The sequence below is a fragment of the Pectinophora gossypiella genome, chromosome 10, assembly GCF_024362695.1.
Source record: "Pectinophora gossypiella chromosome 10, ilPecGoss1.1, whole genome shotgun sequence".
In the NCBI taxonomy this organism is placed as follows: Eukaryota; Metazoa; Arthropoda; class Insecta; order Lepidoptera; family Gelechiidae; genus Pectinophora; species Pectinophora gossypiella.
The window spans coordinates 8,278,768-8,305,780 of NC_065413.1; the positions used below are offsets into that span (position 1 = coordinate 8,278,768).

At 34.8% G+C, this 27,013-nt stretch overlaps 1 protein-coding gene across 3 annotated transcripts in view; it reads right to left on the reverse strand.

Annotated features, from left to right (window-relative positions):
- LOC126370463 (peroxidase) overlaps positions 1–19,714 on the reverse strand; it is a 141,953-nt gene extending 122,239 nt beyond the window's left edge. For 2 of the 3 annotated variants that reach the window (XM_050015332.1, XM_050015330.1), the window contains exon 1: positions 19,551–19,714. The gene's annotated coding sequence lies outside the window, so the exon portion shown is untranslated. The remainder of the gene's footprint in view (positions 1–19,550) is intronic. The other variant, XM_050015331.1, reaches the window with a different exon arrangement.
- Between the last annotated feature and the right edge of the window lie 7,299 nt (positions 19,715–27,013).

The following is a 27,013-nucleotide window of genomic DNA, read 5'->3' on the forward strand; positions in this document are numbered from 1 at the left end:
GTACTTACACAGAATTTTTAGAATCAAGTTGTGTTGTTGTGAAAATCCCTCTACCTTCAACCAGGACGAATAAAAATCAAAAGTATAATTTTCTCATTTCTAATGAATTTTCGCTCGCTTTCACTTTATGTCTTTAGTTATTTTATTATTTATTCCATCAAAATGTTAAGCCACAAAATACATAATATGACATCAACGAAAAATTTTCTTGCCTAGTATGTAGAGAGTTAGAAAGAGATAAATGTTTCCTATGGCGTACTATAACTCACACGTCATGTAATATTATGTAATGAGTAATTGAGATAGCAATAACTAATGTATATTTTACCAAATAAATCCAAATTATTACTTATGTAACTAGACCAACTATCTCTAGGTGGGTAAGTGTAACATGTAATATATTGAAATAGTGTCGTAAACTTATGTGACTTAAGTTTTGTTACTTTTAATATTATTTGCGCAAGTAGACATTTGCTAAAAATGGCACATTGGTTATTATAATTAAAGTAACTTTAAGTTTCAAAACTATATTTCTTTAGTTGCAAAACTATTTAAAGTAAGACAAAATTTGAAATTACTAACACAATATAACCACACGACTAAATCGCAATTGACAACATTTCAAATTTTTAAGCCGTGGTTTTTTTGTGCTATTTCGAAAGTACTTGTTTAAATAGAAGACACGTATTTTTTCTTTTCAAGATTTTTCCACTAGAAGTTACAAAAAATATTTTTTGAAAATTGGATTCTGCCATTGATAGAATGAAGGCAGTATAATGTAATGTACCTTTGCATGCGTATTTAAAACAAGTCGCAAACAAAGTGTCATGTTATGTATGACATTTACTTTTTTTATAATTTTTATGTAAAGGTCTGAACTTATTATGCCTTCCTCTTCTGACCTCGTGGATTTTTCAATATATTTCTATTATTACTGAATTAAAAAATCTGAAAAAATGTGTTTTGTGTAAATCATAGAAATATCTCGAAATGGTTTTTGATTTAAGGCACCTTAGTAAAAATGAAATGTTGTCAATTGGGATAGTCAGAGATACATCGATGGTATAATGAACTAAGTACCCACACCTCACGGAGAAAATGCATAATAAAATAATTTTCACAGTTGAACCGAAAAACGTAACTTTTTTATTTGGCGTAACTTATTGTAGATTTGGCATTAACTATATGCCAGACAAAATATTTATGGTTTATTCTATGCCTAAAGTTTCTGAAATACTTTAGTGTTTCGAAATCTTTTGGAATTATAGATTTTACTCATGCATATAAATGACATAAGAGACTTTATGTCACGTATTATGACGTCATTATTATTCACACAAGAGATTTTGACCACGGAGGCAATATTTTTTTTCAACATCATGCAATGACGCAGCTTAACAGAGGAGATTGAAAACCCATCCGGTTGACTGAAGACCCTGCCTAATGATAATTTATGGTCTCGTAGAACGCGGAATTCTGAATAACATAAGCTTACGACACCTCAATTTGGGTAGTCAGAGATACATCCATCGTAAGATGATCTAAGTACGACACGACACCGCTTAATAATTGTATCCTTATAATGGCCCCGATTCCTGCAGACACCTCCTAATTTTACCTTAAGTTATACCTGTCATTTTCTTATCTCTGAATTTGAGGAAAAATGAGTAAATGAATGAATAACCCGGACGAATCAAAAAGGTATCTCGCTGGTATGCAAACCGTTTGACGTGTGCTGTCAACTTATTTCTGTCGGGTTATTGGCCATTGTAAAATTTTTAGATGGTTGTTTTAGATTTGTGCTTAAAATTGACGTGTGTTCCATAAATTTTATGCTTGTCGATTACCCGTCCCTTTCCTTTTCGGCGGATAAGAAAATGACAGATATAACTTAAAATAAAATTAGATGGTATTTACAGGAATTAGCACAATTATGTCCTTAAATATGATAGTATCGTGGTAATTGATTAGTGTTCATTTAAAGTGCAATTTTCACTAACACAGACGACTCACCACCTATCACGCAGTTCTAACAGAAAGCTCTGTGAATTGCTGTGTGCACCCACACAGCTCTTGCGATGATGTAGATATAGTGTCTCTGACTAGCCCAATTGGGAATTTTCTAGTGAGCTTATGTTACTTTTAATTACCTAAAACATGTAGAGATACCTAAAGACAGATAAGGAAACCACGTCATGTCGTGACCCTGGCCGCCATTGCTGCTTAATTGAAAGTAAACACCCGACAACTAAAAGCACGTGACAACGGCTATCCGACCTCAAGGTGATCAGTGAAGAAAGTAAAGTATAGAATGTACTACACAATATACCTACACCTCCTTATATCGCCGCTTATGCAACCTGACCGCATTTCGTATAAAGCTTGAACTTTGAAGGTCTTATTCTCGAGTTGCTTTCTAAAGCTAAATGTATCACTTATCCGGTTATTCCTGATTTTGCTGAATTTCTGCACATAAAATATTTAAACTGCAGCTCGTTGTACTAAAAGAAATAAACTGAGATAACTAATAATTGAGATCAAGAAAGACACCTTAAATTTTTCATTTTGATAATTTTTATTTCGATAATGAATAAAATAGGCTTGCGTTTGTGCACAATCTCACCTGATAGTAAGTGAAGATGTAGTCTAAAGTGGTACGCACTTACCTAGTATAGCACTTACCTATTCATTCTAGATTTGAAATTCACTCCACTTATTAGCGTGTAGCAACTGCTATAAGAAAGACGCGTCGTTAGTTAACAATACACTTGAGCAATACTTTTAGGTACAATGCCCCGATTCCTGCAGACCCCTCCTAATTTATTTTTAAGTTATATCCGTCATTTTCTTATTCGCCGAAAAGGATTAACAAGGTAGAACAAAAACCACATACCAACCAAACGAACCAAATATGTTTTATATTCCTCTAAAAATAAAGTGGAAACACTAAATTGAAAGCTATAAAAGATAACGACGCAAATTGGTGATAATTCGACAATAGCACTTTCCTTTCTGTGATAGCATCTATTGTGCGTTTGTAAAATGAATTGCTATCACGTTCCTATTTCTAAATTGCTTACTGAATTTCCTTAAATACGTAATGGAGTCATCTGCTCCATTGTATGAATGGTACGAAATCTCCTACGTTTGTGACATCCCTGACAAGCTAACAATAACAAAACAGAAAGGTAAAACCACGTCGAGACATTACGGTTAGAACGGGACTAATCTCAATCTAAAGCCAAAGGTTTTGCCATTAGAATACCTTATGTCTGTCTACATAAATGCCAACCAAATAGAATTGGAGTAAGCCCTACTTTGTCTTAGTAAAGGGTTAAGCCGTAAAGAAAAGTTAGTGATCGGCCCAGGTAAAAAAATATGAGGGGTTTTTTTCATATGTAAATTTAATAAAACAGACTTCTCTTCTCATTACGTCACTTCTAAAACTGCGAAGAACTAATGAGCGCATTAACCTTTGCTTCAAAAAATATATCATTAACAGAACGCAACGTAATACATTTTTGAGACGGAATGGGGAGAGATAACTCAGGAGAGAGATAAATAGACACTCACAGGGGAACACAAAAAAGGTAAACAAATGAAATTAAAATTGGCACAGGAGGGGCTACTACGCCGTGTAAAGCCTAATGCTAAACGCTAACTAAATTTGGCAGTGCTAACTATGTTTCATACTGTACGCCCGGCAATTAAGAGATGCAAACTAAGTTTAGTAAAACAGAACTAACTTTTTAAAAGCACCAGGTACTGCCGGTCTGTTCGAAGCGGAAAAAGCTCCGTACGTTTTCAAAGCAAGGCGTATTTACAGTGATGCCTGCATGAAAATGTATCTAAATCCGTAAGAGAGGCTTCACCAGTCTGTGTTACTATGAGCGTCTTCATATAACTTATGTGACATCGATAATGTATGTTTTTACGTCGTCAAGCACCATTGTGTGAAGCTGCCTTAAAGCATAAACTAAAAAAAATACTAAAACGGCAACTCTCCTCTCCAACCCGGTCTTACATTAGTCTTCAATCGTATGGGCGTCAGACGTCACACACACAGATGCGCGTGTACGAAACGTCAATATGTAGTGTCTGTGTAAAACGAGGAGTTTTGTATGAAGTGTCTCTAGTGACTAGAGACCTTTAAATAACTTCATGTTACAAAATATTTTTTAGTTTATTTTGCTTGTAGTAATTAGAAAAAGTCTCATATTTTGTCTAATTAAAATGCTACGAGTACAGCATAAAAAATACTTTTTAGAACTGGAATTTCTTTAGCATCTAAGTACATTTGTATGCTATTTACTAGACTAGAACAAAGTTAATGTTTGCTGGAATAGGAAATTAGTTTATAGAAAATGTAGAATAATTCTCCGTATTCTTCGTGTTTTCCGTTTAAGCCGTATTGTGCGATCTCACGTAATAATAAATTCGTTTTCTTTTTCTTTCTATCCTAGATGTACCGTAGAAGTCAAATATCATACACTGAAAAAGTCCAAGAGAACATTGAACGTGTATAACTAATTGTCATAGATCAGTGGCTGCACCTATTGCGCGATGTAATCGTTACATATTCTTTGCACAATTAACTTTTCGATCAAATAAAATATTACCTGCAAACCTTTTTTTTTCTACCTGAAATCAAAAGTCACACAGTCCACAAGTAATAATGCTTTGTGAAATCAAACAATAACGTCTGGAAGAGGCCAAGGCGAGTTACGATAGCAAATTAATTATTTTCCTATTGTTACGACAAAATTGTCTAGTCTAGGCTTTTACTGGAACCTAAGTACCGCCTAGTACTTTGTATTACTACGTTCTTGAGTGTTTGTGTAATACTCGATTGATATATTGATATTCGTCGAATAGCGAAAGTCTATAACGTGGGCTTGACGTAAGGATGGTCGGTGGACAAAGGTCGTCACAGAATAGTGGCCACGACAAGTAAAAATTTAGGTACAGTAGGTAGGCCCGGTGGTCAAATGACATCGTTGCAACGCCAGAAAAGTTGTGAATGATGTTAGCGCAGGACCAGAAATGATAGTGCAAATAGGAGGAGGTCTGTACCCAGCAGTGACATGACGCGGGCTGATTGATAATGATGACTCGACGGAACCTAACGTGCCTTATCTAACGTGCGCCTCACTATCGAATTACGTTTCAACTTATGGTATGTCGTTGTACTACGGAGAAGTAAAGTTACCTATAGTTCAATTGGTTGTTCTATGGGGTAACATCTTTACCACTGGCTCAACTGGAGTGAGTTGTTCTTTCCTTGATCCAACTGATAATGATTTTACAATATTTCTCAAAAAAATATTGCACCTTTATTGCACCAATAACTTGATAGTCTTTTGTTTTGTAGACGTTCATTTGTTTTACACGATGATCATCTTATCCCCGTGGTTCAACCAGTTGGACATAACTCCACCGTTGTACCACGGGTCATGACCCGTACCGATTACATGTAATCATAAATATAAAAAAAGAGTTGAACTATGAGTAATTTACTTCTCCGTAGTACAACCAGTTGGACATCGCAGTTGTACCACGGGTCGGGAGGGTATTTTTTTTTTTTTGTTACAACCAATAAAGACAATCCCCATTGGAATGGGTAGAGCCACAAGGCTAGAGAAGACCGACAGCAACACCTCGCATTGATGTTCTAAAAAGGGATATGACGAACAATAAGGTTGATACGTTTTGATAGTGGGGAATGCAATCCCGATCTTGCGGGATCCCAATCTTGCGAGATCTCGTCTAATTTTTCGGGATCCACACCGAAGCATAATATGACGAGATCCCATTCGAGAGTACCGGGATTAGGTGCAGCTCCTTGAGTTATTTTGTTTCGATTATACTAAGGTCCAAAGAAAATTTAATTATTTAGTTAGTAATATTGAAGAATAAATGGTTTTGTTTTATTTCAAAAAATATTTTGTTTTAATTTACCTCACTATCACAAACAAGCAGTTTTCATCGTTTTTCGGGATCTCGAAAATTTTGGGATCTCGCGGGATTGATTTTTCCAATCCCGCGGGATATCGAATTTGTGATCTCGAGTCGATATTGCATTCCCTAATTGATAGATTGTTCATCCATCATGTGAGAAAGAAAGGAATGATGAAAACATTCTATATTTTTTTCTTTACCCCGAGCACACAGATAGATAATAGATAAAAGTAAGAAGAAGTAACCTAATAAAAAGTTATAATGATTTATTACCAGGTATTACGATGAAATAAGTAGGTAATTAAATAAAAGGTGAAAATTCGTTTCACTTTTTTGAGAATAAGAATAAAAAAAGTATTGCCAGTAACAATTTACTTCAAATTTTTGTCACACAATCACACAATGTGTTATTATTATTACAGATAATTGATTTACCCACGGTTTATATGGAAATTGGCATGCTATAATAAATTACTATGCATGCAAATGAGTGCGTGCATTAATATAACTACGGATGGGCGCTAAAACGAAAGTACGTATCTACAACAAGAAAATGAACAGTGAATCATTTACAAGATTAATTGACTTTTTGCCTTGATCTATTATTTATTCAGTAATAAATAAAGCTGTGTACTAGTGTGTACAATAGAGAGAGGCCAAGTGATTACAATTGAACTACTTACTTAAATTAAATACGACAACAAATGATCTTGATGTCACAAATTCTACTCAGAAAAAGGTATTTTTTTCTCAGTAAAATGATGTTATTCTTTGTAAAAACTGTCCAATCCTCATCCTCTGCCCAATACACAAAATAATATAACATAAACAGCCTATATGCTTCCCACTGCTGGGCACAAGTCTCCCGCCCTCAATCAACCAGAGGGGATATGGAGCAAAGTCCATCACGCTGCTCCAAGTGGGTTGTTGGAGGTGTTATTACGTCTAAAAGCCGGGACCAGCGGCTTAACGCGCTTTCCGAAGCACGGGATCATCTTACTTTTTCGGACAATCATTACCAAACAAAGGCCAATCTCACAAAGTGATTTCGACAGTATCCCCATCGGGAATCGAACCCGGAGTTTCAGATCGTGAGCCTAACGCTCCAACCACTAGACCACAGAGGAATCCTAATAAATACTATAATAAAGTTTATTTGTGGTAATTAAGTAATTCGTTCGAATAATAAGTAACGTTGCGTGTTTCACTAGGCGCGTAAAACCGTTGATTGATTCCTCGTTGTGAGTAATTGGGTACTTTCTTTACAGTCGTATACATTCACAATGTAATTAAGTATATGGTCTTAAAGCCCAAAGTCCTTTTGAAATCTAGACTCCATTGTTTACCTACTGTGTCTGGAAATCTGGACCGCAGGTTATAAACTAACCCAATTATTTTATCAGCCTGAGACGTCAGAGTTTTAAAGCAACTTTAATTTTGCTCATATCACAAATAACTTAAATATGAGCTAAGGATTCCATTCACTCAGCCCCCTAACTATCTAACATTGTTTACTATAAAACTATCCTTGGGAAAAAATCTACACAGCGTTGTTGTCAGTGAAAATGAAAAGGTATTCGAAACTGACAAGTAGCTCCTGGGAAAATCAGCAGCTCAAATGCGTTGAACCGACAGTTTTTATCGCCGAGTCATTCATTATGTTGACGTCGGTGACTAGGTATACCTACCTAGTGTACAAAATGTTAGTTGATTATCATTTTTACACTTAAATCAACAAATGGAACCTGTTGAAACCTACTGGATGGGACCTGTTCTCCCCATTTATCCGGCCAAGTAGTTGAAACCGTATGCGGCAAATCACAATAAAAAACACGTCAACAAAATAAATAAGGTGAAATCTCATAAAGATGTAAAGTCGTCAGAGGAAGGCCTATGTACATACCGGGACCGAATTTCAAGAAAATCTAAGACATACTTAATTAGTCTAGGCCGTCGAATTAAAGACTTATTGACGAAAGTGGTGTATTAAACCGCTAACAAATGATATTTTTATCCATAGGGGCAATATGCATGGTATTATGTATATTTCGTGGCTGACTTTGCAAACTTATGAATCTGCAATTTTTTGCTAAAATAATTTGTGTCTTATTGACGATAATTTCAGAATTTCAGATACATCGCCATAATTATCAGATACTTACATCAGTTAGCGACGATAGAAACGATATGTAGGAGGGTATGTGTGTGTATGTAGGATAAATAATACAATACAAAAACTCTACAATTACTTATTCCAGAAGAAAAAGTGTATTTATTTTAGGAAAGGCCTAGTCTGGTAGTGGTGGAGATGGTGGTCTTTTTGCCGTTAAAGTTGCTCACGTATTTAGACCCTACACGTGACCCACTCCGGTTGACTGAAGGGAGGCCTTTGCCTGGGCCTCCCCTCACTGCTGGCAGTGAGACGTATATAGGCTGTTTATGTTATGTTATGTATGTAATGGATTGGGCAGTTTTTACGAAGAATAACGTCATTTTATTTATTAACACATGTTAACGCCATTAACACATGTTTATGGAACGCGATGTTCGTGCGTCACCCAATAGGGTCCACATAATATCAGCGCGAACCACGACGCCGCGACTTGTGCTGAGTGAGGCCCTTTTATCTCAGGACGTCCACCACCACCTTATGATCATTTCGACTAACATCCTTCTTGCTTTTTTGTAATTGTTTTAGTGGAAATAAGATATGATATTGTTGTCTTTCTTTTTGTGTGTGGCGTCCTTTCATAATAAACTATTTCTATTTTATTCTATTTTACTGATAAATACTTTTTTCTGTGCAGAATTTGTGACATCAAGATCATCTGTTGTCGTATATAATTTAAGTAGTTCATTTGTGATCACTTGGCCTCTCTCTATTGTACGTATACACAGCTTTATTTATTACTGAATAAAGCAAAAAAAATCGAGGCAAAAAAGTCAGTTAATCTTGTAAACGATTCACGGTTCATTTTCTTGTAGTAGGTACGTACTTTCGTTTTAGCGCCCATTCGTAGTTATATTAATGTACGCACTCATTTGCATGTATTGTATATAGGCTGTTTATGATGATAGGATTGTGTTCTTTTTGATATGAGAGACCGTTAATCAATGGGCTGATAGACTCGATGAGCGACTTGTAACCGTACGGATCGTCTTATCCATCCTAGGATGTCGTATCAAAAGTGGCTGCAAGATTTTTACTGATGCTCTCTCGTGATTGTTACTCTGCCCACCTCATTAAAGATTGCAGGCGTGAGTTCAAGCTAAACGACTTGATAATGTGAGTAAAATTTCAATAGCCAAAGAAATTTGACCCAGCGACTGCTGACATGTTAATAGCTACTTTGGATAATCTGACGTGTGGAGTTAATGTTTGAGTTGCTAATTGCTTGTAGTTACGAGACATACGATCGTAACTTACACTTATCTCATGTCTAATATCACAACGAGTGGGTCTAGCTAGACCGATAACTTATAACGTGTTATGACTAAGAGAATAATATTTGTCATGAGAGAAACTGTGAGTAAATAACTATTGTGTTTGTTTTGAGTGACATTCACGACCTGTTGAAAGATTAACGGTAACGATATTATTAGATTATGTTAATTGTTGGTAGAAGGAAGTGTTAGCGAAAGCCGTGGTAGCCCATTTGGAAAAACTTGTGAGGGCGTTTCGGAATGTTGAGAACATAAACTGTATTGGGCTGGCTTTCACTTCGCAGGTTGGAAGGACAGACAGGCAGTCGCTTCTCTCAAAAACCGGACCTATGAAATCTTCAGGTTAGTCAAAGTGTATACATATTAGTACTCGTGACCGTAGAGCTGTTATGTTGTGTTGTGTGGTTTGACTTACATTGCTCACTTAACCAATATTTGCCGGCTTGCCCCAAAGATATTATGACGATGATAGGCAGGTACTAAGTCTGATTTAGCCAAAAACCAAAGCGTATAAGCAATAGATTAATATGGCTGTCCTTTTGTAGGGTCATGTGTTTTGACCAAAAAAGTACCACAATTTGATTTGAATAATCAAAAATATGTGATATCGCGCCGTCCGCCTTGTAATTCTAAATACATACATAGCAAACACATAACACTCGTTTTGCTTCGTCTAAGTTGGGTAAAAAGTATCTTAAAGAGTTGTACCCAAAATGTTGTTACAATAACCCAAATTGCTTCCCCGATGGCCCAAGATGATATTGTGTAATGTAATGTAATGTAATCACAGTTTAATTTTTATTGTTTCGACTCAGTGAAAGTTAAACACATTTAGTAATCTCGCATGTTAACAAACAAAGAAAAAATGCAAAAACTGTGCGATTGAAAGATTTATTCAGATTGAGTTTTCAACAAGAAATAATGATATTTTCTAAATACCTGCAGCAAGGTAAGGAATAAGTACCCTAAGAAACAGTATTAATTACCTACCTACTTTGAAATAATAGTTTTATAAAAAATAAGAAATTATTTTTTTCCGTTTGTGGAAACTAAACTTTTTACATACTTCCTTTTTAAATTACTTGCTTTTTCCAGGGCACGATTACGTCAAAGCAATTAAAATCATGTTTTTTTAGCCTCATGTATATTCAAGAGAAAACAAAACGCAGGAAATATATATTAAAAAAAGTTCTTTGAGAACCAGTTGCGGAATATGCACATTTATATTTCTTTAGAAAAAAATGTGACCGAATTATGAAACGTTATTACTTGTGTTATTGTTGCGTGTCCATATCTCGTACTGCATTACTATACTTGTTCAAAGTTGGTTAACCGAAGTGGCCTCCATATAACAGTTTTTTTTTTAATAATCATTATTAGGTATTTATATCGAAATTTCAAACAATCCTAGAAATTCTAACGCAACAGCACTTGGAAATAGGTATACATCCTATTTGCTCATAAAATCATCATCTTTCTAACGTTATACCATCTTAATAGGGTCCGCTTATTTATCTTGGAAATTCAGATCCGATTTTTTAAAAAAGCGACTGCCTTTCTAACGTTTCAATCCGCGAAGGGAAAGCCAGTACAATACTATTTACAGATACAGGAAACGCATTTCTCGGGATAGTCGGTTTCCTTCACTGTTGAACACGTGATTATCATTTATATGGTAAAACATGAATTCGAAAAGAATTTCGAAAACCTGTGAGTGACGTCATAGTGAAATTTTTTGATAGAAAATAATAAATCTATTCACAGAGCATTATCAAGTCAATGTGAAGTAGCGTAAGTCTATAGTAGTAGATACTAACTATTACTAACACGATTTTGATAAAGCCATTCAGACAAAAACCAAATTGTGTCCAGGTACACCTCTATAGGTATATGATTGTGTTTTCTATAAATAGTTATATATTAAATCAAATCAAATCAAATCAAATATACTTTATTGCACAGAACTAAATTTCAACAATCAGACGTAACACAATATACACATATTATTTGGTTTTCACATCAGTAATTTAAGAGACACGCTCTTGTCGGGGTTTAGCATTTTTCATGCTACTTTTCTAGGGAAAAATAGGGCAGTGGTTTCCCTCTTCCCATCCGCTCATTTCCGCCCATTTCTTGCATTTGGTTTTAATTCCGATTAAATCCTTTTGTCAAAGTGGTCAATATTTCATATTTCCATTCTATTTTTTTCACTTTTCTAATTAGACATTTCACAAATAGCGTTTTTGGCCGCCCCCGCTAATTGCATATCGCGTCCGTAGTAAGTGCAATGTACTATTAATGAATTAGGAATTTGCCACTAAGTGGCCACTGCATCACTATCGCAACAGACGTTTCACATGACTGATTCCAGTAAACAGTGAACTTCGAGCGAAATTACTTCACACGTCAAATCAAATGCACACGTTTAATATTTATGAACAATGAAAAGTAATTTCCTAATCAGGTCTGTAATCTTTTTTACGATCCTCCCTTATTCCGGTGATAAACACAGAATTTTCCATTCGTAAAGTACCCCCCGAGAGAAAAGTCGTAAATTTGGCACACTAATAGCGTAATAAACACCCTTTGTATATGAATAATCTATGTTCTGACGGTGTACTGGGACGCCCCTTGATTTTGGGCTTCGGAGACGGACTCAGTAACACTTCAATAAAATGTCACACAAGTTAATAAATATAGATAAATAGGAACCTAATAAACTGGACACACACAGTTGACTCGACCATCATAGATGGCGAGACGGCACCCCTTATCACGTCGGTCTAACAGATAGCTTGGTGAGGCGTGGGTACTTAGTTCGATTGACGTACCTTCCTCTGACTAGCCCTTATGTTATATATTAAACAAAGCATCTGGTACGGACGCTGAAACTGATGCACACTAGCAACATAAATTTAACAAGCATTCGGTCGAATAAAGAAAAAACAAAACACAATCAAAATGCTCATCATCAAACTGCATAAATATTTTCCGTAGGCAAGTCGTAGGAGTAATCCTGTGACCAATAAAAAGGTTTTCAAATCAAAATAAATTCTTTATTTGTGAACATAGGTGTACAAAAAGATGTTACATAAAATTATTTGATATCTGTATTCAGCCTGTTAGTAGGCATACAAATAGTGGTTTATTTTTATTAAGTACGCCACAGGCTGTCAGATGTGCCTATTGACATGATTACTTACCTATGCATAAATTATTATGATGATGAAATAGTAACGAGCGGGCGTTCCTCTATGTTCACTCTTGCTGATAGATATTCATATTTATGAAAGACTGCTGCTTAAGAAAGTGTATAATATTTACCATTTCACAGCAAAATAGTTGACAATGATATATACCTTCACCTGGTATGTGGTTGATTCTCGCATAAATAGCTAAATGGTAATACTTCAGGTGTTTTATCTGATTTATGATTTATGATGACAAAAAAACATACATGTTAACTTGAGTTACTATGAGAAACAAGATGTCAATGCCTTCGTGGTTATTGATGGATCGAATCAATAATAGGTTGATATTTTAGTACGGTTTTAGGAGCCGGAAAGCAGAATTATATATAAAAGTATAAAGAAAGTTCTTTTGTAATAACAAAAATGCAACTTTCACATAAAAAAATATCATAAAACTCGTTTCACGTCATACCCAAAGACAAGTTTTATTAAATCCAGTATGTTTCTTAATGAAGTAATATAATACCATCGGATAAATCGTGCTTCAGTCTGTTGCTGGCAACACAAGTTTAAAAAATATAGAATATTTTTATTTGGCAATAATTATTATAAGAAATCGAATGGCCGACGCACTGTGGAATATTTGGGTGTGTTTCGGATCAAAAATCTGTAGCTCCGTCAATTTTAAAGATAGAGCGATGTAATTTTGCACTAATATAAAGGAATATATAAAAATTCATATAAGTAATGTTTGGTGAATTGAAATTACGCGTAATTTTTTTTATTAAATAAAGAAAACTCACAATCGTTTAAAATGCTATATATTTATTGAAATTTATATTTTTAGTTATATTATCTTACCTGTATTTCTTAACACTAATTACTCAATTAACATAACTTATCATATTAATGATAAAATAAAATAAAAAATGGTACAGTACCTATAGCTATACATTATGCTAAACATAGGAATGAATCAAAATTTTCTTAATATTATTAATTTAACTAGCTATGTAATAGGGTTTCTTGTTAGGTTCATTGCTTCTTCATCTGTAAGCATTTTGATTATTTTTGCGTTATCAAAGTGATTCAAAACGAAAAGCTTTTCAGAATCCAGCCAATTTGTGTTATTTTTAAAAATATATTCTTATTGCGTGCTGCTTCTTTCCAGCGTCTATTAAACGCAGGGATGATAGTCTGTTGAATTTTACCAATTATAAAACATATATTGTCTTCTGATACTTGTTTTTCCTCCAAATATGTCGAAAGTGCCGCAGTCGTTTTACCGCCTTCTATATAAGATTCTATTAATTCACGTTTACTACAGTTAAAAGTAGACATTTTGAAGAGTAAAATAGCCGTACTATACGAAAATACCACTGAAATTGTAATGGAAACATATTTTGTTACCTCCCTTTATATTGTTTCAGAATGTGTGAATTAATTCAGATATCTATTTTCTCACGGAAAATGACACCAAAATGATAAAAACTTAACAATATAAAATAATCAATAAGTATTGTTAAATCAAGTCAACCACGAAACCGCAATTGATAGCAATTTCCGTTCCCTGACTAGGATTCGATTTTATCTCATATCTCCAAAGTTCGCAAAAAATCGCAGCTAATTTTTATATATGTTGTTGATAAGTAACTAAACTATCAATTAACATTAAATTCAAAGCACCGGTAAGCGCCGGTAAATGTTAAAAGCTTCGACGAAGTTGAAGAAAACCTTTTTTTTCCTCCATTTCTTCTTTAATTTTTTTTACGTACATATTCGTATTAAAAACAATCAATTTAATTTGTTTAAATTTTCCGATAGATAAGCTTTTCAAAAATATATAATACCATATACCTTTCATTTTAAGTTTTAAAACTATCTGACTTTGAAAATCGTCAATGAGGAACTTGATATTTCCCAATTTCATGAACCTTAACTTTACCACATGAAAACAACTACTTTCACCAAATATAATATGAATTACGCTACAGAATATGAATCTTCGACTTTCGAACTATTAAATTACATTGATAGAAGGACCTATTTCAATAAGTGAAAAAATGAATTTTGATACGCGTTTGTTCTACCATATTCCATAGTGCGACGGCTCCCGCAAAAGTAAAAATTGCATAAAATAAATAAATAGTAACAACGAACAAACTGGTGTTTACACTAGGAAGTAAGAAACTTCGACCTCTCACCATCTACTACACCCTACAGTCCACAGAACAAGATCCGAACACAGTCGATTCATTTATTTATTCGTATGGCATCTCTTGCGGAAAACATCGACAACAAGAAAAGAAAATGAAATCTTATTTATATTTCTTTTGCAAGCCTAGGCATCCACGGTCAAATATCTAACACTAACAAGGCAGAGCAGGTACCAGCCGTCATCTTTCACAACAATAGACTCGTTTCCTACCAGCGCAGCCGTAACCGTGTCGAGGAAAAACGTGCGAGAGTGAAAAATAATAAGGTATTGTAGCTTACAATAGGCAAGCAAATGCGATTGACATTGTTTTAGACTCTAGTACGATACGACCTCCCCGCTGACGCGATGCCGCGGTTATGGCGTCGACAAACCAGAATTTCCAGAATTATAATTATACCTGTTGGATAGATTGGCAACGTTATTTTTATTATTATAGTGGCCCCAGTCATACCCGTCATTTTCTTATCCGTCGAAAAGGAAAAGGACGGATGATTAACAACTGTTAATTTTAAATTGAATGAATGAATGAACCCGGGCGAATAAAATAAGCATCTCGCTGATATGCAACTTGTTTGACGTGTGCTGTCAACGTAATTCTGTCGAGTTATTGGCCAATATAAAATTTTGGGAGGGTTATTTAAGTTTCTGCATAAAATTGAGTTAAGTATTCCATAAATTTTATGCCTGTCGCATACCCGTCCCTTTCCGTTTTTACAATAAGATTCCCATTGACATTCAGAATTTGCCTTTCAACTGTTTTAAGACAGTAGTAAAACAGAAACTTTACAAAAAAGGTTATTATAAAGTTAGTGATTATTTAGAAGATATGAATGCATGGGATTAACTGTCTGAGAACTGATATTAGGCAGCTAAATTACTGGATTGTATAAAAATGTTTTATGTTTATTTTTTTTAAAGAACGTCTAGGGCCCTGTGCCGAGGCTTTTCTTGCAGCTTCTTTTCCCCGGCTATACAGGTTGTGAGAAGCTGCAGTAGTTTTAGGCGGATGAGACGTTCGTTATGTAAAAATTGACGATTCAAAATGTAACTATGTTAACTACTGAATAAAGATATTTTTGAATTTGAATTTCCTTTTCGGCGGATAAGAAAATGACAGGTATAATTTAAAATAAACTTAGATGGTGTGTACTTGAACAGCACCACTGTGTATGTTTTATTTTTTCTTGAATTGTTGCAGATTAACCTCGGATGAAAATGCATACTTAAAACTTGATCGAATTGAAATCGTCTCAACTGTATAACAAAAATAAATAGGTAATATTAAACAGAACGACTAGTTCTGTACAATTATTCATTATATTTCAATAAGATAACAATTTACAATCGTCTCAATGCGCGGTAAGAATTAGATCTGTCAAAGTACGTAAGTCAGTGTTGTGACGTTCATTAGCATAGTGATGTATCAGTCGATATTAGGTCGATCGATTATTTTCTATCTAACATTAAGTATGTACTTGGTAAACTATGGAGTCATTGTCATTGTCAGTAGAGCTACGTCTCGTATTAGAAGTGACCTTAGCAGAGAATTTAGCCGACCCGTTCCATTCGCTTGAACAGAGAAGGAAAATATAAAAATGTTATCAGACCAGTCCACTTAACCTTAGTAGGTCACCAGGTCATATTTTAAAGGTGACAGTATAATACAATAATTTAGGAAGGTGAAAAGTTGTTTTTTTTTACTGTATTTATGGCGGCGTTCAAGGAACATAAATAGGAAGTGTGTGCTTAGCTTACCCTTGCCATAGGATAAACAATAATACGAACACGTCTGTTGCGGAAATAAACACCAGTTTATAACAATTAAGTAAGTCTACCTCACTACAGATAAGATAAAATACAACCTCAAATTCAAATTAAACACTTAAAGGCAGATAGCAAACTATGCGAGGCAAGCGCTCCGCACGCCTTACGCCTCATGCCTCGCCAGGGACATAAAGGTACGGTCACGAGCATTAATATGTATACACTTTAGTACCATGTCACATTAACTTTTCTGACAAATTGAACTGTAAGTCTCACTTTATGTCAAATATGTTAGTGCGACAGGGTCCTAAAGTGGGTACATTATATTGCTTATGACTGTACACACATAGCGAGAGCCGTGCGAGACACATGCTTCGCTATGTTCATATCGGGCATAAAGTACAATCCGGACACTAAAAGAATGAATAAAAATATTGCTAATTTAGAAGGTCAGTAGGGTTGTACTCATTCTATTTCTCTTTTGTTTTGTATTTTGTTTTTTCCTGTTTGTGCAATAAAGTACTTGTTATGTTATGTTATGTTATGTCAGGCAAGGCGATAGATGGTACAATCAACTCTTACCTATATTATAAACTACCGACAGGTTTAGGTACATAAGTCACCGAATTTACAACTTAAAGTCATCACACACGTAATAAAATTTTAGTAACACTTTTATAACAAAAAAGAACATTAAAATCGGTTCACAATCGACGGAAATATTACGTTTACGAAACATACACAAAAAAAATAAGTAAGTAGTAAGTACCATTTAATATGTACTCACAGTCGAATTGAGAACCTTCTTTTTATTACAGTCGGTTAAAAAGTACTGCAGTCAGTGCTAATGCAGCGTAAAAATAATTATGATGTAGTTTTAAATTATTTTTTTATCAATAACCTAATAGAAAAAGTATAAAAATATTTTCGTGGTAATGTTAAAAACAATATAATCAACTTTGAATTGAACGTTCAATTAATGTAATGAATAAATTAAATCTAAGTTCTATCCACCCACTGCTGGATGTAGGCCTCCTCTCCTTTAATAAATTAAATATAAAAAGTTATAATTTCCGTTCTATTTATTATTTATAAGTTTTTAATGTTTTTATTAGCTTTATCACTCACTGATCACTTATCACCATAAGGTTCATCATATCCAGCTTACGACATCGTATCAACAGTGGCTGCAAGTTGTCTTCGATTACTTGTGGCTCTGCCCACCCCAGTAGGGATTACGGGCGTGAGTTTATGTATCTATGTATGTTATTAGCTTTACAAAGATTATATTATATCCACATAAAAGGAAAACAATTTAATTGATTACTTATTTTTATTTTGATCGATCATTATATATATTCATTAAATCTCTGCGTGTCTCTGCCAAGCTACTCATAATCGCGTGCGCAAGTTTTTGATTACCGTCCACAAAATTCACACTATTGGTGATATAAATGATATTATTATATAAGATATTATTAGTACTTACTGGCAAAATTTCCGAGGGATACCAAGTCCCTTTAAAGTAATTTCTTGGAAATTAAATCAAAAAACTAATTTACGTTCGTGTTCTGTCGTGTGGGTTGTGAGGTGAATTACCAACCTCATCAACCCTGATGTCACACTTATTATTGAGCCGCCAAAGGCCCCAGACATTTATGGTAAAACTAAATCATAATCAGTCTTTTCCTATGAAATTGCTCGTTTCATCTTACGTCCCGAAAATAACTTAAAATAAATTATAAATAATAAAATAAAAATGAATTTATTTCTGTAAATCAGTTACAATTATTGGACAGGTCTTCCCGGTAAGCAATCAGATATATGTGTTGGGAATGACCAGCAACTTCCCTTAAGGCTAGGTAGCTACAGTTTTATCAATCAATCAAATCATTTATTGCACAAATATGGTATTTTAGGTGGTAACAATAAATAATATTTTAAGTACAGCATATTGGGCCATAACATAGGCATACAAATTCGTTAGTGTACTAACAAGTCAAAGAGTAAAATTAAAATAGTCAAAATACAATGAAAACAAACAATAAAGAAATACTCTAATAGTTACATGACAAAAATTATGGTTATATTAAATATATTCATATCAAAAGTTATCTAGTTTGATAATCGAGCCTCTTAATTTGGATAACATTTAGTTTAGAAATTTAAGTTAATTAATGTAAGTTAGTGTTTAATTTATAAGTAACTTATAATTCTTGATGTAGGTAGGTTTATATTTTAGTTAAGTACATTTTTCTTTTTTTGATAAATGTTAATATGAAAAGTATTTATTTTGTTGTTTGACGATGCACTTTTGTTATTTTAACTTTAAGTTCATAAGTTTAGACAATATTAAATACCAGACCATTTTTTTTATTTTACTGATACAGATGATAAGAAAACAGGTGGCGATTCCGGCACACACCTTTATACCTGATATTGTCTTATCCGTCGAAAAATAATATAATGGTGTCATTACCAACTTAACACAACATTCCTTAGACACGGTAGGTATTTAAGAAATAATAATAATTATGACGTAAGTACAGAACTAAAAGTAATATTGAAACAAAGATGTTTGTTTGTTTAGATGACGCTTAATTTTGTCGATCACCTGTCTGCGTATATATCTTTGATATTCCAGTAGTAGTAGTGTAGTAGGTAGTAAGTAGTATTATCCGGTAGAAAACAGGTGTCATTTATGTACTCTAGTATTTAAAATTAATTCATTAAAAAAATATAACTTTATTATTTTATTAAATTGTATTTGTACCTGTGCCTAGGATTCTTGTTCACTTTTATTTCTGTAAATAGGTGTCTACATATTTCACTTTGTTTTTTATTATGTTCTTAATAAATAAAGATCGAGATCGTAGTAAGTAGAATTCCGTGGTCTCTGCCTAACCCAATAGGAAATAGGCTCGATCCTATGTACGTATTAAATAGAGTAAATAATATTAAAACTCAAAACTCACCAAAAGATACAAGGCAAATGGTGTCCAAATGCAGAAACTGTCACTAAAACACAATTTCAGTTAACTGGGAATCCATGCAAAATCGGCTTCAAATATGGTAAAAGGTGCAAATTGTATGCGCGCGCGCTGCTCAGCCGCGATTAAGCGACGGTTGACTAAGCCGTATCGACGGCACGCCAACCACTTTATACTAACCAAAGCGGGGGTAAACACCACTCGCAGTCACTTAGGTTTTTTGCTAAAAGCTTTCAAAAATGTCGAGAGCCTGAAATACTAGATTGTACCTACTTCAGTACCGATATACTTATTTATCGTTGTAAACATAATAAACTAAAAACTAGTATACCTAGTTGCACCCACTACACTTCAAGTGACATGAATAATATCGTCTCAACTGATAAGTGTGGAAAAAACCCAAACATGATAATAATTATATTAATATCACTACTCTAGCGTTTATTTCATGCCAAAATTTTGGATTATGCCTATATATTAAATACCTGTTTACTTTTAACACAACCGACTTTGAACATTTAAATCAAAACCTAAAATTAATATCAGGCCACAAGCCATTGAAAATATATGTATTATTCCTAAATACATATGGATTTCTCCCCGAAGTTTTCCCTCACCATTGAGCAAGTGAAGTACGGGTACCCAAATTGGTAACCGAACGCGCAACTTTTAGAGTTAAATGCTTAACTCAGTACTATGTAGTAGATAATGGCCCCGATTCCTGCAGAAACCTCATAATTTTATTTTAAGTTATACCCGTCATTTTCGGAAAGGAAAGAGACGGGAGATAGACAGCTGTTAATTTTAAAATGAATGAATAACTCGGGCGAATCATATTGGCATCTCGCTGTTATGCAACACGTTTCATGTATGCTATCAACTTAATTCTGTCGAGTTATTGGCCAATATATAAATTTGGGAGGGTTTTTAAAATTCCTGCCTAAAATTGACGTGTGTTCCATAATTTATCCGTCCCTTTCCTTTGCGGCGGATAAGAAAATGACAGGAATAACTTAAAATAAAATTAGATAGTATTACAGGAATCAGCGCCACCGTTTGTTTGTTTGTTTGTTTGTATACTCTTTATTGCTTTAGAATACAAAGAAAATTCAACCGTTACTTCAATTTTGCTTTTCTTGACAAACCAAGCAAAACGTGGGATGGTAAACTGTCACCATAATTATGGGTCGTCCGTCATATCCACCTTGGACCGCATATCAAGATCTGCAGGTTATGTCATTGATGACTTGTAACTCTATGTAACCCGACAAGGACACGGGCGTGTTTATACGTAATAACACCTATCTATACCTAGTACCTATTTCACGCCTATTTCCCGTCGGGGTATAAAGACTTTGGAATTCCATCTATTTCGATACTGAGTTGAAACACTTCTCTTGCTTCCTCTGCATTATCAATCGCTTCATACACGCACCGTTAATTATGGTATGTGTTTAAAATTACTTAATATTAGAGAATGAATAGAATCTTGATTGATCGTTATACTTATATTCTGAATCTATCACTGTCTGTGATAGTAATTTTCAATTCAAAGACAAGATAGATTACTTTGTAACAAGTTAAGATTCCATAGGTAAGGCCCTGCGCAGACGACAGACTATCCGTGACGCACTTTTTAGTCTGTGAAAATATAACCTATGCAATTATATGCAGTAACGCACACGACGCGCAAAAAGTCCGGCGCGTTAGGTTATATTTTCACAGACTAAAAAGTGCGTCACGGATAGTCTGTCGTCTGCGCAGGTCCTAAATGGGAACCACAAAAGTATTATAAAACAACTCGCAGCCGCCTTTGACACGACGTCCTAAGGTGATTAAGAACAAACCTTATGGTGACAGTAGAGATAAATGTACTTACTTATAGGTAAGTATGTATAAAATAGATTTTTCTAAATTCTTGTTTATATTCAAATATATTGACGATATTTCAATAACGTCTAAGATGGTGGAAGATTTTCCTACTGTATATCTATTTATATCTAAACTAAAGATAAAATACAACAAAAATAGCCTTTGTACGTCGTGGGGAGAGGTTTTTATATCTAATACAATAATAAAGAAATACACTTGTTTAAGTTTACATACCTACTGTTGATTTTATTAAGCATAGTACAAAGCTGGTGAACAATACAATTGGCTAAGTGAAACTAGCCAATATACCAGTGCAGCAGGTTTTATTAGAAAAACTGTTTACAGGAGGTCATTACTCCGAAGCGAGATTAAGACCAGAGATTCCCAACCTAACCTTATGCGCCTCACCCGACTTTACGCCTATCTTGCGCCGACTACGATCAGGAAAATTAAGGATTATTTTTCTATTCAAAATAAATGATAAGTAAGTAGGTAATGAAGCTAACAAAAGTAAGTCATAAATTAGTGTCAGCCTGTGGCTACAAGCATATAGGTACCTACTATAATACCTTATCGTCATCGTCATCAGCTGGAAATCATCCACTGCTGGACATAAGCCACATAGATAGCCTTGGGGGAAGGCTTGCCACAATGACCGATCGCCGCTGTCCGCATCCAGTGTTTTCCCGCGACCTCAGAAGGTCATCGGTCTTTATTGTGGGGGGGCCCTACCATATAATACCTACTATAATAAAATACAGTATAAAAAAAAATATAAAAAGAATACCTACTACTATATTTATTATAGAGGTATGACACAGTTTTGAAAAATAACCTAGAGCAGCTATACTTTTTGATAAAATTCTCTTCGCCTCCCAAGTAGGGGTTACTCCACTGTTTGGGAATCACAGATTTTAACTCTAGTATCTTACACGATTTCCTGGGATTTTTACAGGGCGATGTAGTGAGAAGGGGAGGCGATTTCGCCACACCGACTTTTCCCCGGTAGTACCCGATGTCGGACCCAAGAAATCATAACATAAAAGATAATATAAGCTCCTGAGTATATTATGTAGGTGCTATCACAGCGCTAGCGCATGACTACCTTAAGTACTTATATAAGTACCTTAAGTCTCTACGTATCAGGGCAACGGAAGACACGCGTACTAATCCTTCTGATAAAACCGTGATTATTTTGTAAGTACTAAATTTGTGATTGGATCAGCTGGTATAAGTATATTTCGACAATAGACTCTGAACTTCAACACAGTGTTTTACTTCCGAATTCCTAACGCACAAGCCAACTTAGACGCTCACCTAGAGGTCCTGCCAACCCTCTAGGGTCGCACACATTCGTACTTCCCCATCATCTTTAAAGTTCTATAAAATTCCAATTGGGGTGGTCAAAGGTACATCCATCGCAAGATGATCTAAATACCCACACCTCACCGAGCTTTCTTTTAGACCCACGGGTACTGCTACCTATCACAGTGGTAGCCGTATCGCCGTCTATAATGGTCGAGCTAACGGCGTCCGTGGTCCAGTGGCTGAGCGTTGGGCTCACGATCCGGAGGTCCCGGGTTCGAATCCCGGTGGGGAAAAATCACAAAAATCACTTTATGATCCCTAGTTTGGTTAGGACATTACAGGCTGATCACCTGATTGTCCGAAAGTAAGACGATCCGTGTTTCGGAAGGCACGTTGAGACGTTGGTCCCGGTTACTATTTACTGATGTACCTAAGTACGTAGCCGTTACATGAGTCATGTCAGGGACCTTTGGCGGCTCAATAGTAACCCTGACGCCAGGGTCACACGATAGAAGTAGAAGATGGTCGAGCTACTGTGTTAGTTAAAAGCTAAGAAATTGTGTAGTGTAATAGAGTCGTTAGACAGAAAATAAAATATATTTAGCAATCCAAACAATAGGACCGTATATTGGGCAAGTTAGAGGATGTCATTAAACAGTTTCATGTTATCTTTACAGCTCCGGACGATAGCGCTGTAGCGATTGCAAAAAAACGGAAACCACTGGACCAAGTCACTAGGTTTAATCTAAATAGTCTAGAGTCTAATGTTACTCTTTACGTTGTGAGTTCAGTTTCCCAGTTTTAATGGGAACTGTTCAAAGTCGTTAACGCAAAAGTTTCACCAGGTTTTCTCACTGAAATGGTTAATGGCGTTGCAACGTTTGGATGATGTAGATTTTTTAATCAGCTTTTCTTTTGGCGCATTCACTACTTGGCAGGACACATGGGGAGAGCTAAGAGCCGGGTAGCGAGTACCCAGTACAAAAATATTTTTTTTAACAAAAAAACACCGACATCAAAAAGCTATAAATAAATTTACTTCGCACAAAGTAATAGCCATAGGGTGTCTCCCTGATGCTGACCAGTTTCCGAAGGTCTGGAAGTTTTTCCGGGGCCTAGAGACCGATCCAATCAATTTGACCTTACAAACGCACTAGTCGCCCCTACGATTTTTGAAAATTCCCCTCGATTTATATTACATGTTTATTTATATATTTAATTATACCTACGAGTTATACCATAAAATGTATTTATGTACTTAATGTAAACACGACACTGTCTTTAGGATTTCGTATGTGTGTAATTCGATTGTGCAGTCTTTCGATTTCTTTCTTTCTTTCTGTCTTTTTATTTTGTTAAGCCAGTCATTAAAAACTTTTGTATTTATTTGTTTTGGTAACATAAGTACGTATACTAGCTATCGTAAGTAACATAAATATCCAGGAGAGAGGCATCATAGGCTGTAATACAAGTATTCATATATATACTTAGTCAGCTATGGTACCTACCTATTTATACCTGTGTATAAGACTAAGCTATTTTAAGGAAAGAATTATACCTACTTTTTTGGCAATAAATAAATTATTATTATTATATAGATCTGTCCAAACTCTCAGTCATTATCTTAGTGAGATTATGTTATTATATTTGTATATTTGCTGTATGCTGTAGAATGAAACTGTATTTAAGTATACCAGAGACCATAGTGGACTTCTGACTCTATGAAAGATATGTGGTATAAGTTGATGTAAGATCATACAAAACATTTTTATGGAATAAAATTTCCCCGTGAATTTCCGTCTTCATTTTTAACCCTGAAGGAAGGAGGTCCTCAATCAACTCACGCGAGATAAAAAGTGATAAACGATGTGGGATGTGAAGGGAACCTACTACTTAGTGGAGGCCTGGAGGGTTAAAATAGCCATATCGAAACAATTCATCTAAGAAAGCAATATTGCTATTTGACATTTGTTTGCATGGCGCACTTACTTTTATATGCGCAAATGTCAAAATGCAACATTGTTTTCTTAAATGAATTGCTTCAATACGGCCATTTTAACCCCCTGGCCTTAGGATATAAACATTTTAAAGAAAAGTTTTGATTTTATTGTTTTCTTTTTACCTAAAGCTGCTGTATATTTCTATTTAATGTCCTCTAGTCCTCGTTGACAATTACTTCCGCACAATATCCCAGGAAGAGGAAATGACTGTAAACCAGCGCTGGATGGCGCCATAGCATGGCTCAGTCACAGCACAAGCTGAGCCATTTCCTTTTGCCTGTATTCGTAATATTCATAATTACCTAGTTCTTATAGCAAATGAAAATTGTTACTGGCAATAAATTTATTTTATTCTTATTCTTAAAAGGTTTTATGTATAGTTTTAAATTTACTCTTTCGGCTAAAGGCCATCACTGACAGGCTGCATATGAGCTGCCAGCTAGACTGGAATATTGCTTAATGCACTCCTTGCATCAGCACCAGAGTGTGATCTGTTTGTGAGTGAGTGGACGTATGTGTGTCGCGAGTGTCTAAGGTTCTGCAAGATGATGAATGATGTGTGAAAATTAAATATGTTTTTATATTGTTTATACACCTAAGTATTGTTTATATTTAAAGTTTCACGGCGCATTGGCGCTTCTGCACTGTAAAGTCGCGAAATGTAAAATAAATAAATAAATAAATTGCAGCAAGCGGTTGGCATAACTGCCTTCCGGAACTGCAAACCGCATTATATTGCAGCTCGCTTACATTTCAAAGTCACTTCGTGTGTATCAGCCCTAAGTAGATAAAGTGGTCCAATCAACAATAACTCATGTCTAATTGTGATAAGGATCTCTAGTCCACAATACTAAGTATTTGGTTAACAAGATGTAATTATACTGCAAGTGTTTACCTTTCCAATCGCATTGCACTCTGTTTGAATGGATGGATTTTTCCATCACGCCATTATAATAATAATATATTATAAATGTTAATAAATCATCCACCAAAGTACTTTGGTAAAACCAGATGAATGACAATAGTTTACAAGCAAGCAATAAGGATAACAGTAATTGAAGATAATACCTAGTTACTAAGCCTCATCAATGGGGCTTGGTAACTAGGTATTATTTTCAATTAAGTACTTATTGTAATTACTTAGACCAAATAGAAAGCTGAAAGTTTTCACCCATAAAAAGACATCTCAGGGCCTTCGCCAAGTTGCAAACGATTATGACAATTATTGCCAGTGACAGTTATAAAAAAAATATATTTTTATGGTATTGTCAGAAAGGTGTCATGTCAATACATTTATCATTGTCACTGTCGATTTCAAGTTTGTAACTTTATTATTAGGTATATTTTTTATGAACTAGCATTATCCAACGTTACTTGCACGGTCTAAAAAAGAAACAAAAAAATATAAGTTTAAAAATTAAAACCCGACTATGGAAAATAGTGTTGCCGATCGATAGCGCCATATCGATAGTTTTCGATCGAACTATCGATAGTTTACCAAAAAACGATAGTATCGATAATTAATCGATAGTATCGATACTATCGATAGTATCGATAGCTCATTTTTGGCGATACTATTGATAAGCAACGATAGTATCGATACTATCGATAGTATCGATAGTTAAAAGATGAAAAACTATCGATAGTATCGATACTATCGATGGTATCGATAGTTGAAAAACAAAAAACTATCAATACTATCGATACTATCGATAGTATCGCTCTTCGATATTGAGCAAGCTATCGATACTATCGATAGTATCGATACTATCGATAGTTTTGTACGATCGATAGTGACCTTAATTTCGATAGTATTGTAAAAAAAATCCTATCCACTAACTTAACAGTGTCTCTTTAAAGTTTAGAGAATTGCCTACTTCAAAACCAAACGTCCACTGCAAAAACACCCACGTAACATAAAATATATTAAATACGAGCTTTAAATGGTGTGAATTGTTCCACACAATGCTACATTCAATACTATCGAAATTAAGGGCCCTATCGATCGTACAAAACTATCGATAGTATCGATAGTATCGATAGCTTGCGCAATATCGAAGAGCGATACTATCGATAGTATTGATAGTTTTTCGTTTTTCAACTATCGATACTATCGATAGTATCGATACTATCGATAGTTTTTCTTCTTTTAACTATCGATAGTATCGATACTATCGATACTATCGATAGGCCTATCGATTGGGTAGATGATTTTGGCTGTTTACTATCGATAGTAAAACTATCGATTTTTCGGCAACACTAATGGAA